Consider the following 14,125-nt stretch of genomic DNA (forward strand, 5'->3'; position numbering starts at 1 on the left):
ACCAACAATACTGTAGCGTTTTATTTACTCACCCTTCATGCATCCTAAGTGTATATGACTTCATTCTTCCAGACGAATGCAATCGGAGTTATATTAAATCAATTCTGGCACTCATACAACAGCATAGACTGAACGGGACGGGCAAGTGTTCCATCAGTCCAAAATAAGTCGATCCATAATAAAAAGTGCCTCACATGGCTCTGGGGCGGTTGGTAAAAGCCTCCTTTAGCGATCAGATGTGTTTTTGTAAAAAAAAAAAATATATCCATATTTATAACATAAGAATCACTTTAATCTAGTTTGCTGCTTTGGGAAGGGGCGCAGTGGGGCGCAGTAGGGTGGAAAGCGGTCTACGCTGTTTGCCAATCGCAACGCAGTGGGACCGCTGACCAATCACAACACATTTGGTTTTTCAGAAGGTGGAGCCCGGAACTAATCAAGTCGTTTGTGCCAGCCTGGGGAGAAAGCTTTTGTAATAATGTAAATTATGTGAAAAATTATGCATTTTTCGAACCACTAAGCATGACAGCATGTTCAAGTACACCCCCAAAACAAAATAAAGACTTTGTAAAAGAGCATAATAGGACCCCTTCAATGGTTTGTAATGTTTGTAATGGTATTTGTAGTGGAAATCACTAGAAGTAGAAGAGACAGTTTTAAAGAGACTGTCACTGATGGAAATCAAAGAACGAAAGAAAAAGAGAAATCATCAATCGACTGCTCGCTGATTAACTTTTGTAGCTAGAATTTAAAAAAAATCTATATAGTTTATGCATATACAAGTTATAGTTTATGTGAAGATTGTTTTAAAATTACCTACATTAAAAGTTGTCATATACAGTGAGGAAAAAAATTATTTGATCCCCTGCTGATTTTGTACATTTGGCAACTGACAAAGAAATGATCAGTCTATAATTTTAATGGTAGGTTTATGTGAACAGTAAGAGGCAGAAAAACAACAAAAAAGTCCAGAAAAACGCATTTCAAAAAAGTTATAAATTGATTTACATTTTAATTACGGAAATATATATTTGACCCCTTCGCAAAACATGACTTGCAAAACCCTTGTTGGCGATCACAGAGGTTAGACGTTTCTTGTAGTTGGCCACCAGGTTTGCACACATCTCAGGGGAATTTTGTCCCACTCCTCTTTGCACATCCTCTCTCAGTCATTAAGGTTTTGAGGCTGACATTTGGCAACTTAAACCTTCAGCTTCCTCCACAGATTTTCTATGGGATTAAGGTCTGGAGACTGGGCCACTGCAGGACATTAATGTGCTTCTTCTTGAGCCACTCCTTTGTTGCCTTGGCCATGTGTTTTGGGTCATTGTCATGCTGGAATACCCATCCACGACCCATTTTCAATGCCCTGGCTGAGGGGAGGAGGTTCACCCAAGGTTTGACAGTACATGGTCCTGTCTATCATCCCTTTGTACAGCTGTCCTGTCCTCTTAGCAGAAAGACACCCCCAAAGCATAATGTACAAAAGAAACATGGGAGCCAGACATCTTGCGGCGATCGCTTAACTTCTTGCAGTTACTGTCTGTATAAATCTTCTCGTAAATAAACTACCGGTGCTTTTTATGAGTTTTCAATGTCACGTTTTAAATGTCAGGGCCCTTGGAAGTCTACCGATGAAGTGTGGCGCTACTTTGTGCCTTGTAAATGGCATAAAACAGTGATTTTTTTACATGACTGCTTCGATGCCCCATTGACTCTCATTGACAGCCTGTTGTGAGCATCGGCTAACTGACCCCAGATTTCGGACAGCAGTGGACAAGACGAGATGAGATATGCAAGGTACGTTCACACTCGGTATCATGATTCAATACACTTTAGGTCAATATCACACCGGAGTTCTCCTTTAACAGTGGTGTGTGACTGAGAGTAAGCAAGACAGAAACCAAAGAACAAGTAAACTTGTTTTATTACTATGAAGTGTGATAAGTTTTTACAAAAATAAGTAGAAAGATAACAAACAAACAAAGATAAATATTTACAAAAGACAAAAGGTAGCAAACCACACCGGCAGTTTACAAAATTAAAGAACTGGGGAGAATGAAGGGAACTTGAATCGAGCCAAAGAAAAGAAAATATCAAAACCAAAGAATAAATCTTACTAACCCATTATCGAAACTAAACCTAAACTAATAACGAAAAATATGAAAAGAAAAGGAATCTTCAACGTCCAAGATGTCGTAACTCAACTACACTAACTAACCAAACATAAATACAGAAGGTGGCATCGATTCCTAACCTAGTGTGTATAAACATCCAAACCAACCTAAGTGTGCACCATGTACGTCACGTGACATAACTCACCTACGCCTTCACCTCCATCCAGTTTTAACAGAGTTACGAAAAGCTGTTAACATCACTTAACAATAACGGGAAGGATTTCAGGACAGCCAGAATAGGTAGACCGTCACATGACACACAAAACACACTTTAAACGAACTAAACCAAATGCAAATAAACAATACAAAGAAAAAAGCATCACAGCTCAAATTCAAAAGGCCGGTCCTCAAACACAAACGGCGTTTTCCTTATATAGCCTTTGGAACGTCAATCAGCAGGCGCAATCGAAAACCAACGCCCTCACGTCAGCACACCCAATCAGATCGTCCCACGTGATGGACAGGTGAGATAGCCAATCCAAACGATTCCTGCAAAAGTGAAAGTAAAAGGGCGGAAAAACAAAGAGGAAACTCTGGGAACAAAATACAAACTCAAAGATAATCAAAACTATTATTCAACGTCACATAAGGACGTAACATCCCCACAATTAAAAACAAACATATCGTTTGAAAAGAAAAACAAAACAAAAAACTAATTATAAACAAAACAACTCACCCACATAATCGTTCCTAAACTCTAGAAAGCGTGTCGGCAAGGACGTTCTCAGAACCCTTTTTATGATGGATTTCCAAGTTGTAACTCTGTACAAACAAAGCCCAACGCATAAGTCGCTGATTTGCATTATACATTCGAGAAAGGAAGACAAGAGGATTATGGTCAGTGTACACGATTGTAGGTACATTAGAAGAACCCAAATAATCTTCAAAGAATTGTAAGGCCAACAACAAAGCTAAGGTTTCCTTCTCAATCGTAGAATAATTCATTTGATGTTTGTTGAATTTACAAGAAAAAAAACACACTGGATGGTCAACTCCATCAGTGCCCTCTTGCAACAAGACCGCTCCAGCGCCAACTGCGCTGGCGTCGACTTCCAACTTAAAAGCACTCTCAAATTGTGGAGCCGCCAAAACTGGACTGTTACACATTAAAGCCTTAACATTTTCGAAAGCCACTTGGCAATCTTCAGTCCATGCGAAAATTTGTTTGGGACTAAGAAGATTAGTAAGAGGGGCAACGACAGTGGAAAAATTCCTACAGAAATTCCGGTAATAGCCAACCATACCCGAGGAATCGTCTGAGCTCTCACCGAGTAGTGGGTACAGGAAATTCAGTAATGGCCTCGACTTTCGCTTCCACCGGCTTCACCTGTCGATGTCCTACCTGTTTACCCAGGTAGGTAACGGTAGCCTGGCCAAACACACACTTTGCTAGGTTGAGGGTTAATGACGCACGTGCCAAACGTTCAAGTACTGTGCGCAAAAGCAAACAGTGTTCTTCCCAATCATTAGAAAAAAGCACCAAATCGTCCAAGTACGCGTTACAATTGGGAACACCAGCTAGAACTGTTTGAATTAAACGCTGAAATGTTGCGGGCGCGTTCCTTAGTCCGAAGGCCATAACGTTATACTGCATAAAACAGTCAGAAGTTACGAATGCAGAGATGTCAGACGCACGTTGAGTTAACGGAACCTGCCAATATCCCTTTAGCAAATCAAGTTTGCTAACAAATTTAGCAGAGCCAATACTGTCAACACAATCTTCCATCCTAGGAAGTGGATAACAGTCAGGTACGGTGACAGCATTGACTTTACGGAAATCCGTACAGAAACGAAAAGAACCATCAGGTTTACTTACAAAAAGACAGGGAGAACTCCATGAACTACAGCTGTAACGAGCTAACCCATTTTCTAACAAGTAGTCAGTTTCTTTCTTCATGGCAGACCTCTTTACAGCATTAAGTCGATATGCATGTTGTTTTATTGGTTTCGCATTTTGAACATCAATATCGTGTCGCAACACATTAGTCTGCGACGGAACATCAGAAAACAATGATGGAAATGAGGTAATGAGTTTTGCCACATCATGCATTTTCTCATCAGGCAGGTGAGAAAGATGAGAAGACAACTTTGTCAGCATATCCGAGTTATCCAGTTTACTACATTGTTGAGGAGTATTTCTTAGTAACAAACCATCTTCATCTGGACACAAAGCATCCTCTTCAACCAGCAAAACTTCAGACGCTACTAGGACGGCTGCATTACTGACTGCTTGTTTGTCACTTTCATCTTTTTCACGTTCACAATATGCTTTAAGCATGTTAATGTGACAAACACGGGTTTTGCGCCTTCTTTCAGGAGTACATATTACATAATCCGTCTCACTAAGTTTTCTGACTATGCTGTATGGACCAGTAAATCGGGCAGTCAATGCCGAACCTGGGTTAGGTAATAATACCAATACCTTGTCACCGGACTGAAAAGATTGTGCAACTGTGTGCCTGTCATAATGATCCTTCATCTCAGACTGAGAACGTTTCAAGAATCTGCGGGCAAGGTCACAAGCACTATGAAGTCTCTCTCTGAAACGAGAAACATAATCCAACACATTAGTTTTATCATCTGTTTCAGTTTCAATCATCTTTTCTTTCAGAACTTTTAACGGACATCGGACCATATGCCCGAAAACCATCTCAGCCGGGCTAAAGCCTAGTGACTCTTGCACGCTCTCACGTACGGCAAACAATACTAAAGGGATTCCTTCATCCCAATCCCTGTTCGTTTCCATACAATATTTTCGAAGCATGGTCTTTAAGGTTTGATGAAATCTCTCAATCGCACCCTGGCTTTCCGGATGATGTGAACTAGAAATGCGATATTCTATAGTCAATGACTTCAATGTTTGTGTGAAAACGCGCGACAAAAAATTCGTACCCTGATCTGTTTGTATAACTTTGGGAAGACCAAAGATGGAAAACAACTTAATCAGCATTTTTAAAATAGCAGGAGCTTTAATGTTGCGCAATGGAACAGCTTCTGGAAAACGTGTCGCTCTACACATGATGGTACATAAATATTGATTCCCTGCCTTCGTTTTTGGCAACGGTCCGACACAGTCAATCAATACTTCTTCAAACGCTTCTCCAATAACCGGAATAGGAGAAAGCGGGGCAGGCGGGATTACCTGATTTGGTTTACCGGCTATTTGACACGTATGACAGGTACGGCAGAATTTAGCAACATCACGTTTCAGCCCCGGCCAAAAAAAAATGCTGGAGAATACGATGGTAAGTTTTTGTCACCCCTAAATGTCCAGAAAGTAAGTGTTCATGAGCTAAACACAATACATGAGAACGATAGTTGCTTGGGATAACCACTTGATATACAATGTTCCAATCCAGATCCTCTTCAGCCTTAGAGCGCCACCTCCTCATTAGTAAACCATCATCTACAAAGTATGCTGTGTCTCTTTTCTTAGCAGCCTCGAAGCTAACAACGGCAGAAAAACATTTATTCAAAAATGGGTCATCCTTTTGAGCAGCAATAATCTGAGAACGGGAAACAGGCAGATCTAAAGAATGAGAATTTTCCAGTAAACCCGCTGAAGTTTTCCCCTTAGAAACTCGTGCATCATCTGCCTTAATTTCAGAAACTTCCCCATCACCTGCTAACACATGCCCCACCAATGAATCAACTAAATCAACCTGCTCAACAGCTTTGGTTAACTGCGAACGAGTCACTGCACAAGCAGAAAAAACCTCAGGATGAAAGTTAGCAACATCGTTAGAATGTGAAACACTCTGAACATCAGTAACCTCTGGCGCGAGCACCACTTTGCCTCCAGCGAAATCGTTTCCTAATATGAAAGTTATCCCTTTCACGGGAAGTGAACTACGAATTCCAACTCTCACAAATCCAGACACCAGTTTACAATCTAAATGTACACGATGCAAAGGGACAGGCACAGCTTGCATTTCAATGCCACGGACAAGAATATTTGAACCACAGTATGATTCATTAGAGAAAGGTAAGATCTCAGACAGGATAATAGACACCATGGCCCCAGTATCTCTGAGAATGGAGATTTCTCTCCGATCCTCCTCTTTACCGGACAACGACACAAACCCTGTCATAGCAAACGGCTTGTAACTGACGTCAAGGGCATCAGTACCACTTAATAGCTCAGACGGTGGCACAGTTTTTAACAATGCAACGCTTTTAGGATTTTGAGCCTGTTGCTTACGCCTAAGCACAGGACAGTCGGCAATCAAATGTCCGTGCTTATGGCAATCAAAACAGTCTCTTACCTCTTTTGATGGCGACGTTACGGATTTTACCCGAGCGCTCTGACTTTGAGATGTACTACTTATCAAGTTCTTTTCAGTACGCGTCACGGAAAAAACGCCTTTATGAGTGAGCATGAACTCGTCGGCTAATACGGCGGCCTGTGATAACGACTGAACCTTTTGCTCATTTAAATAAACCACCACACGTTCCGGCAAACACCCTTTGAACTCCTCAAGCAAAATTAATTCTCTTAGGGAGCCAAAGTCTTCCGTCTCAGTGGCACTGCACCATTTATCGAATAACAGAGATTTTTCCCTAGCGAATTCGACAAATGTCTGGCCAAAGTTTTTTTTATGACCCCTAAATTTTTGTCGATATGCTTCTGGAACTAATTCGTAAGCACGTAATATTGATGACTTTACAACTTCATAGTTCAAACTATCCTCCACAGAAAGGGTAGAAAAAACCTCTAGCGCTTTGCCTACCAGCCGACATTGCAACAATAATGCCCAAAGTTCTTTCGGCCAACGAAGGGACGTTGCAATGCGCTCAAAAGCACTAAAATATGAATCAATCTCCGTCTCCCGGAAAAGCGGCACCAACGTAATGTGTTTACTCACATCGAATGACTCGGTTGCAGATGGGGCCGATACAGAGGATACAGGGGAAATAAAAGAACCAGCGGTAACAGGACTAACAGCGGCGGCGGCAGTGACTCGAGGGAGACTAGGTTGCGCAGCTGAACCTCCTACAATTCTCATTGCGTCAAGCTCCAGCTGTCGCATTTTTACCTGCTTCTCCGCCTCGATCTCTAGTTTACGGATTTGTAATCGCAAATCCATTTCCGCCTGCCGAACCTCCGCTTTCTCCTGCGCTTCCATCTGTAAACGGGCCAAACGGACTTTCAGTCTCGTTTCCCCTTTCGAGCCTGTAGACATGGGAGAGAATGGTTCAAATGGAGGTAACCTCGCCCTAGCATCGGCCTCCACCTCCACCGCAGACATCAGTTCCTCCTCACCCCCATTCTCACTCCCAACCGAGGTTCCCACACCCACACTGCCCACTGCTGCATCCACCTCCTCTGACAAACCGAGCACATTCATCTTCACTAAACGGTCATACAAAATAGCCTTAATCTCTCCCTTACGAGACTGCTTCCCTACGACAATCTGAAAATGACTTGCTATCACTAACAAATCATCCTTTTTGCAACTATCTAATTGATCTAATGAGGGGTTGTCTAAAAACTTTTTTAAATCGAAACTGGCCATGTTTTACAACGCTACGACAGGCCCACACAAACTCTCAACACACACCAATGAAAGCAACGGCAATGTCACAAACTGGATAACATTATTCCAGGATCATAAGGCTCAGAATAATTTATTCTGATCCCGGACGAGCCCCCATTAATGTTACGACCCTTCGATAGATATTAAGTGTCTAGGGTATCAGAAGGGGAACATAAAAAACCAGTTCGGACCATTGCCCCAACTTAACAGTGGTGTGTGACTGAGAGTAAGCAAGACGGAAACCAAAGAACAAGTAAACTTGTTTTATTACTATGAAGTGTGATACATTTTTTACAAAAATAAGTAGAAAGATAACAAACAAAGAAAGATAAATATTTACAAAAGACAAAAGGTAGCAAACCACACCGGCAGTTTACAAAATTAAAGAACTGGGGAGAATGAAGGGAACTTGAATCGAGCCAAAGAAAAGAAAATATCAAAACCAAAGAATAAATCTTACTAACCCATTATCGAAACTAAACCTAAACTAATAACGAAAACTATGAAAAGAAAAGGAATCTTCAACGTCCAAGACGTCGTAACTCAACTACACTAACTAACCAAACATAAATACAGAAGGTGGCATCGATTCCTAACCTAGTGTGTATAAACATCCAAACCAACCTAAGTGTGCACCATGTACGTCACGTGACATAACTCACCTACGCCTTCACCTCCATCCAGTTTTAACAGAGTTACGAAAAGCTGTTAACATCACTTAACAATAACGGGAAGGATTTCAGGACAGCCAGAATAGGTAGACCGTCACATGACACACAAAACACACTTGAAACGAACTAAACCAAATGCAAATAAACAATACAAAGAAAAAGCATCACAGCTCAAATTCAAAAGGCCGGTCCTCAAACACAAACGGCGTTTTCCTTATATAGCCTTTGGAACTTCAATCAGCAGGCGCAATCGAAAACCAACGCCCTCACGTCAGCACACCCAATCAGATCGTCCCACGTGATGGACAGGTGAGATAGCCAATCCAAACGATTCCTGCGAAAGTGAAAGTAAAAAGGGCGGAAAAACAAAGAGGAAACTCGGGGAACAAAATACAAACTCAAAGATAATCAAAACTATTATTCAACGTCACATAAGGACGTAACAGAGATATTGATTTGATACAACAGTTAAACATATAATAAGTTAATATTAGGTGATATACAGTGTCTGACTATTGCTTGATTTTGCCTAATTTTAAGTAGCTCATCTTTTCATTTATTTAAATCGTGCAATGTTTCTATATTCAGAAGTTTATACAACATCTTAACATGAATTTATGAATTTGATTGCACCCATGCTACCTTTGAGCCTGGATATAAACTGGAAACTGGATATAGCAATTTTGTGAAATGATAATAAAAATAAACATGTTAAAAAAAAATAAATACTGCATGTTTAATTTCACTTTAAGTGTACGAATAAACGCAGTTAATCACATGAAAAAAAAAAATTAATCTATTGACAGCCCTAATATAAATATTGGGGCAGTCGTTGACTAATGGTTAGAGAGTCGGACTTGTAACCCGAAGGTTGAGTACCGAGGTAAGACCCTTGAACAAGGCACCGAACCCCAAACTGCTCCCCGGGCGCCGCAGCCACATCCAAGATGTTCATGTCTTTCTTTCTTCAGTCGTAAAGAAATGGTGTTTTATGAGCAAAACATTTCAGGGTTTCTCTTTATATAATGGACTTCTATGGTGAGAAATCCTGAAATGTTTTAAATGTCTTGGATGACAAGGGGGTGAGTACATTATCTGTAAATTTTTGTTCTGAAAGTGAACTACTCCTTTAAATGCAGACCACAAATTCTGAGTATGAATAATTGATAGCCCTGCCCTACACCCTTAAAAGAACACACTTCAAGGGCACTGCCCTTCGAAAGGAGTAGGGTATAGGCATGCTTACTTCCGCTTGGAATTCGCCCACACACAACACACACAGGAACCCTTTCTCTCTTTCTCTCTCTCTCTCTCTAACTCTCTCACACTCATCTGACTCATCTTTTCAAGTAACCAATAAGCAATGACCTATTATCTTCATAGCCACACCCAAGCAACCACCCCATAGACTTCCATTAAAAAAGGTGAGAGGAATATCACTCATCAGTCAGAACATCCATAGACACTTATCATTTTGTGCTTATTTTGGCTCATCCTAATCAGGCAGCCAATAAGTCCCTTAGGATCATCTTGAAGCTATCAAGCAAAAATATACAGCAAAACTTATGAACTATCATGATTGACAGCTGTCAAGCCACTCCCTAGGAGCCATTTAGCAAGACCTACTATATATCTTTGCATCAGAACATTGTATTGACATGGGGGTTAGTTCCTTTGACTCATGCTAGCAAGTAGGACTCTCAACATGCTACACATTGTAGCAGCGAATAGCTACAAGTGTTACATCAGGCTAAAAAATAGTTAAACATGCTTAGAACTCTATACCTTCATAATAACAATCTGTGACATTTACCAACCACCTAGCAACACGAAAACAACCACCCAGAAAAACTTTACAAGCTTACTAGAGTTTTGTCATGGCAAACACTACTCACATTTTCTTCAGATTATGTTTCTGATTATTATTATTATATTGAGATTTTTACATTTTATAATTAATAATAATAATAATAATATGTTTTATTTATTCTTTTAGGAAGTCAGTAGGTTTTACTCCAGTGCAATAGCATTTTTGTACTCCCCTCTGCTTCAAAATGACCAGAACGCAAAATGAAGGTTGAGCTGTGCTTGATTACTCAAACATGAATGTGTTGGGATATAGATGAATCACAGATTGATTATTAACACATGAGCCCTGTTAGAGCTGCCTTCTCTCTGCATTTATTTTGGTTAAAAATTATCCCAAACTGAGCGAGTACATAACCAATTAGTGTTCTGTCTCCTTATCTTGATTCACAATGGTAAACTTGTAATAATGTTTTAAAATTTGAGTGGCTCAGGTCGTTCATCTTTGTGTCACATCACATCTGTATAAAGAATGAGTCCTGGCTAGTAGGCTGCATCGCATGTGTGGCTGCTGCAGGTGGTGGATCATTTATAAACTCTTCTTACAGCTGGAATAATTACTCCTGTCATAAACGGTGCACTATGTGTTAGGGAAGCAGACGGACAACAGGGTGAGTAACGGTAAGAATGGTTTATTGAAACAGCAGTGAGTGATACGTGGTTCCGGATGGTGGATAGGGTAATAGAGTTCACTGATGAATAGTTCGTAGATGAAGTCCGTGGATGACTAATGAAGTTTTTCCCTTGCAGGAACGACGGGGGGAGAACACCAGAATGCCACTCTTGCCGTGGCTAAGGACCAGGAGACTTACGGCACACACACACACACACACACCGTTTGACGAATGGACAGGCTTACGGCTCGCTCGCCTCTGACGACTGGATCTGGACAGAGATGGAAAAGACGTAATACAGGTAAATAGCAACAGGTAAGTATCTTAGAGTAGCTTTCGCTGAGAGTAGCAGAATGAGTCTGCTTCGTATTAACGAGCCCGGACAATGAGTGGTGTGTGTGGTGACTATTTGTAGCAGAGTGGATGATGAGGTGCAGGTGCAGCTAGTTAGAACTCGGGTGATTGTGATCGTTGAGTGATGGATGTGGAAGAACCTGGCCAATCCGTGACACTATGGCAATGAAACACATGTAAGTGTAAATTAAAAATAAAAGTGTAAATAAATTATATTCCAGTTTTAAATGTGCATCTGATTAAAGATAAGTAGGATTACACTGTAAAAGATTTGTATTTAAAAAAAAAAGAGTTCTAAGGAAGATTAAATTGCTTTTTAAAGTTAAAAGAATAATTTCTTTTGATGAACTTTGAATGGTATGTCAATTAGAGATTAGACTATATAGAAATTGAAAACTAAAAATAACGCTGATACACTAAATACACAGTTTTGCAATGTTAATGTTAACATTAACAAATTAATAAAAGTATAACAATAATTTACATGGTTTGATGCAATCTGAGCTAACTTTGCAGTCATTAGATTTAATTTTTGTAGCGTGATTTATTGCAGGCCTAAAACCTTTTTTTCAGTTGGTCAGAACAAAACTGGCAGACATGTTACTGGCTTGTTCAGATGACATTTTCACACTGACAGAGGCCGCTCCCACAGTAGTTGATTGACATGAGTGCCTTACCTTAGACCCGCCCTCACCGAGCTGAAACAGTCCGACTCTGATCGCCATTGTGTCGAATCAGGTGCAGGGGAAGACAAGAATGTCTCTGATTGAGCGATTGAGGTGTTCTGTTGTTAGATGTAATAATGAACATAGCAGTCGTCATTTACTCCCGACATCAGAGCCGCTGAAGACGCAAAGGATTAAGGTTACTTTTGCTTTTAAAAGGAATACGCCGATCACGATCTACATATTTTGACAAAGAGGCAAAGTATTCAGCTTTAATATTATCAACCAAATATGTTTTCTGTGGGGATCCAAATGGAAGCCTGTTTCCGCCACTGAATAAAGACTAAAAAAAGGTAATTGCGATTCGTATCTCACAGTTGCAAGTTTACATACACAATTCTGAGAAATGAAGTCAAAATTGTGAGATATAAACTTGCTGACTTTTTTTTTTTCTCATAATTGTGTGATATAAACAGAACTGCAAGTTTTAAATCAGAATTCCAAGACATAAACTCGCAATTGTGAGAAAAACAGCATTACAAGATATAATCTTGGAAAAAAAAGTCAAAATTTCATATATAGTCTTACAATTGCAAGTTATAATGCACTTGGAATATTAATAATAAAACTTGGAATTATGAGTTATAAAGTCAGAATTGTGTTATATAAACTCGCAGTTGTGAGAAAAAGACTTTTAAATTAAACTTTTTTCCTTGCAGTTGCAAATTTACATCTCGCAAGATAAAAACTCAATTCCGAGAAATGAAGTCAGAGTTCCAAGATATAAAATCGCAATTAAGACTTTTTTTTTCTTATAATTGTGTGATATAAACTCACAATTGTGAGTTATAAAGTCAGGATTACAATATAAACCGTATAAACTTGGCCACAGAAAAATACACACCTTGACAATGATGCAGTACTATTATTGAACCTGCCAGCAATGTCGCAACACACAAGTGTGAGCAACTGTTTTGATGATGTGTCACTATTGCTTTGTCTGTTACAGATCATTTGATATGTACTGACTGTACAGCTGCACACCTAAAAATCAAAAGAGTTTTAAAGAAGAGGGTCAAAAACAGGATAGAAAATATTACTTCTAAATTATGTTTTCTATATAAAATCTTGATAACATTGTGAGTGGATGTCAGAGAACATAAATTTTTTTTAATTCAGTTTATGACCCCTTTTAACCTGTCTGCATCATATTACTCACCTCCTATATGCACGGGATGGTGGGCGGGGCTAAAGAGTCAATGATGTAGAAGTAGGCATCAATCATCTTTTATCATGGGATTGCGTCATTCTAAGATGAAATGCAAAACAATTCTTTTTGAAGAATTGGTTTCAATGGAAACTGTTTTTGGGAACTGCTGAGTACTGAAACTGACATGATTTTTTTACAGTAGGCTACAGCAACGTCTTACATGTCAAAAGATGAAGGAAAAGTAGATTTCTCAATTCAGGACCTTTTGCAAGAATGCTTTCCAGTAATGCACCACTAATAAGCATGTGAGATTTACTACACAACTTGCCCCAACTTGATATTTATAAATAATACCCTTATCCTCAGAACAAATTATGTAGTTGAATCTTGCCTGTAACCTGTTCATTGAAATGGAAGTGATCCAAAATATTAACCAGTGTAACATATTTATGAAACTCCATCATAGCCACAAAAGCCACATTTAGTCCTGATTAAAAATTAGACCAAAAACTCTGACCAATCTAGATTTATAAATTATTTGATATTACATTAAAACTTCAAACTACAACCTCTAATATTTTGCAGCGGCACATAGAACTTTTATACTTTGGAATAAGAATGCAGAAAAATGGCACAAGGCCAGGAATGACACACATTGCCAGGCATGTAGGTTTTAGGTATGTAGAACAGTCAAACAAGTGTTGCAAAGAGAAAGTTCTTGCAAAACTTGCTGATTACATTTTGTTTGCATAACGTTCCAAAACTGTGGTTTCAAATTGCCTTTGTATTGTTTCCCCAGTGCAGCAAAAAAATGTTCCCCACCTTTCATTGGAAGGGAAATCACATTCTCACAGCTCTCCAAAGCATTTTAAGCAATTGTCTATTCTGTTTAGTTTGTGAAGAATGTTGTTGCAAGTTTGCAATAAAAAATTAATATAGGAGGCAAAGTCTTTTGCTTTCAAAGCAGGTTTCCAATAGCACACATGGCATTGTTTTCTTACTAGGTATCTTTTTATTAAACATTTTATTTG

This window comes from Garra rufa, chromosome 15 (assembly GCF_049309525.1).
Source record: "Garra rufa chromosome 15, GarRuf1.0, whole genome shotgun sequence".
Lineage (NCBI taxonomy): Eukaryota > Metazoa > Chordata > Actinopteri > Cypriniformes > Cyprinidae > Garra > Garra rufa.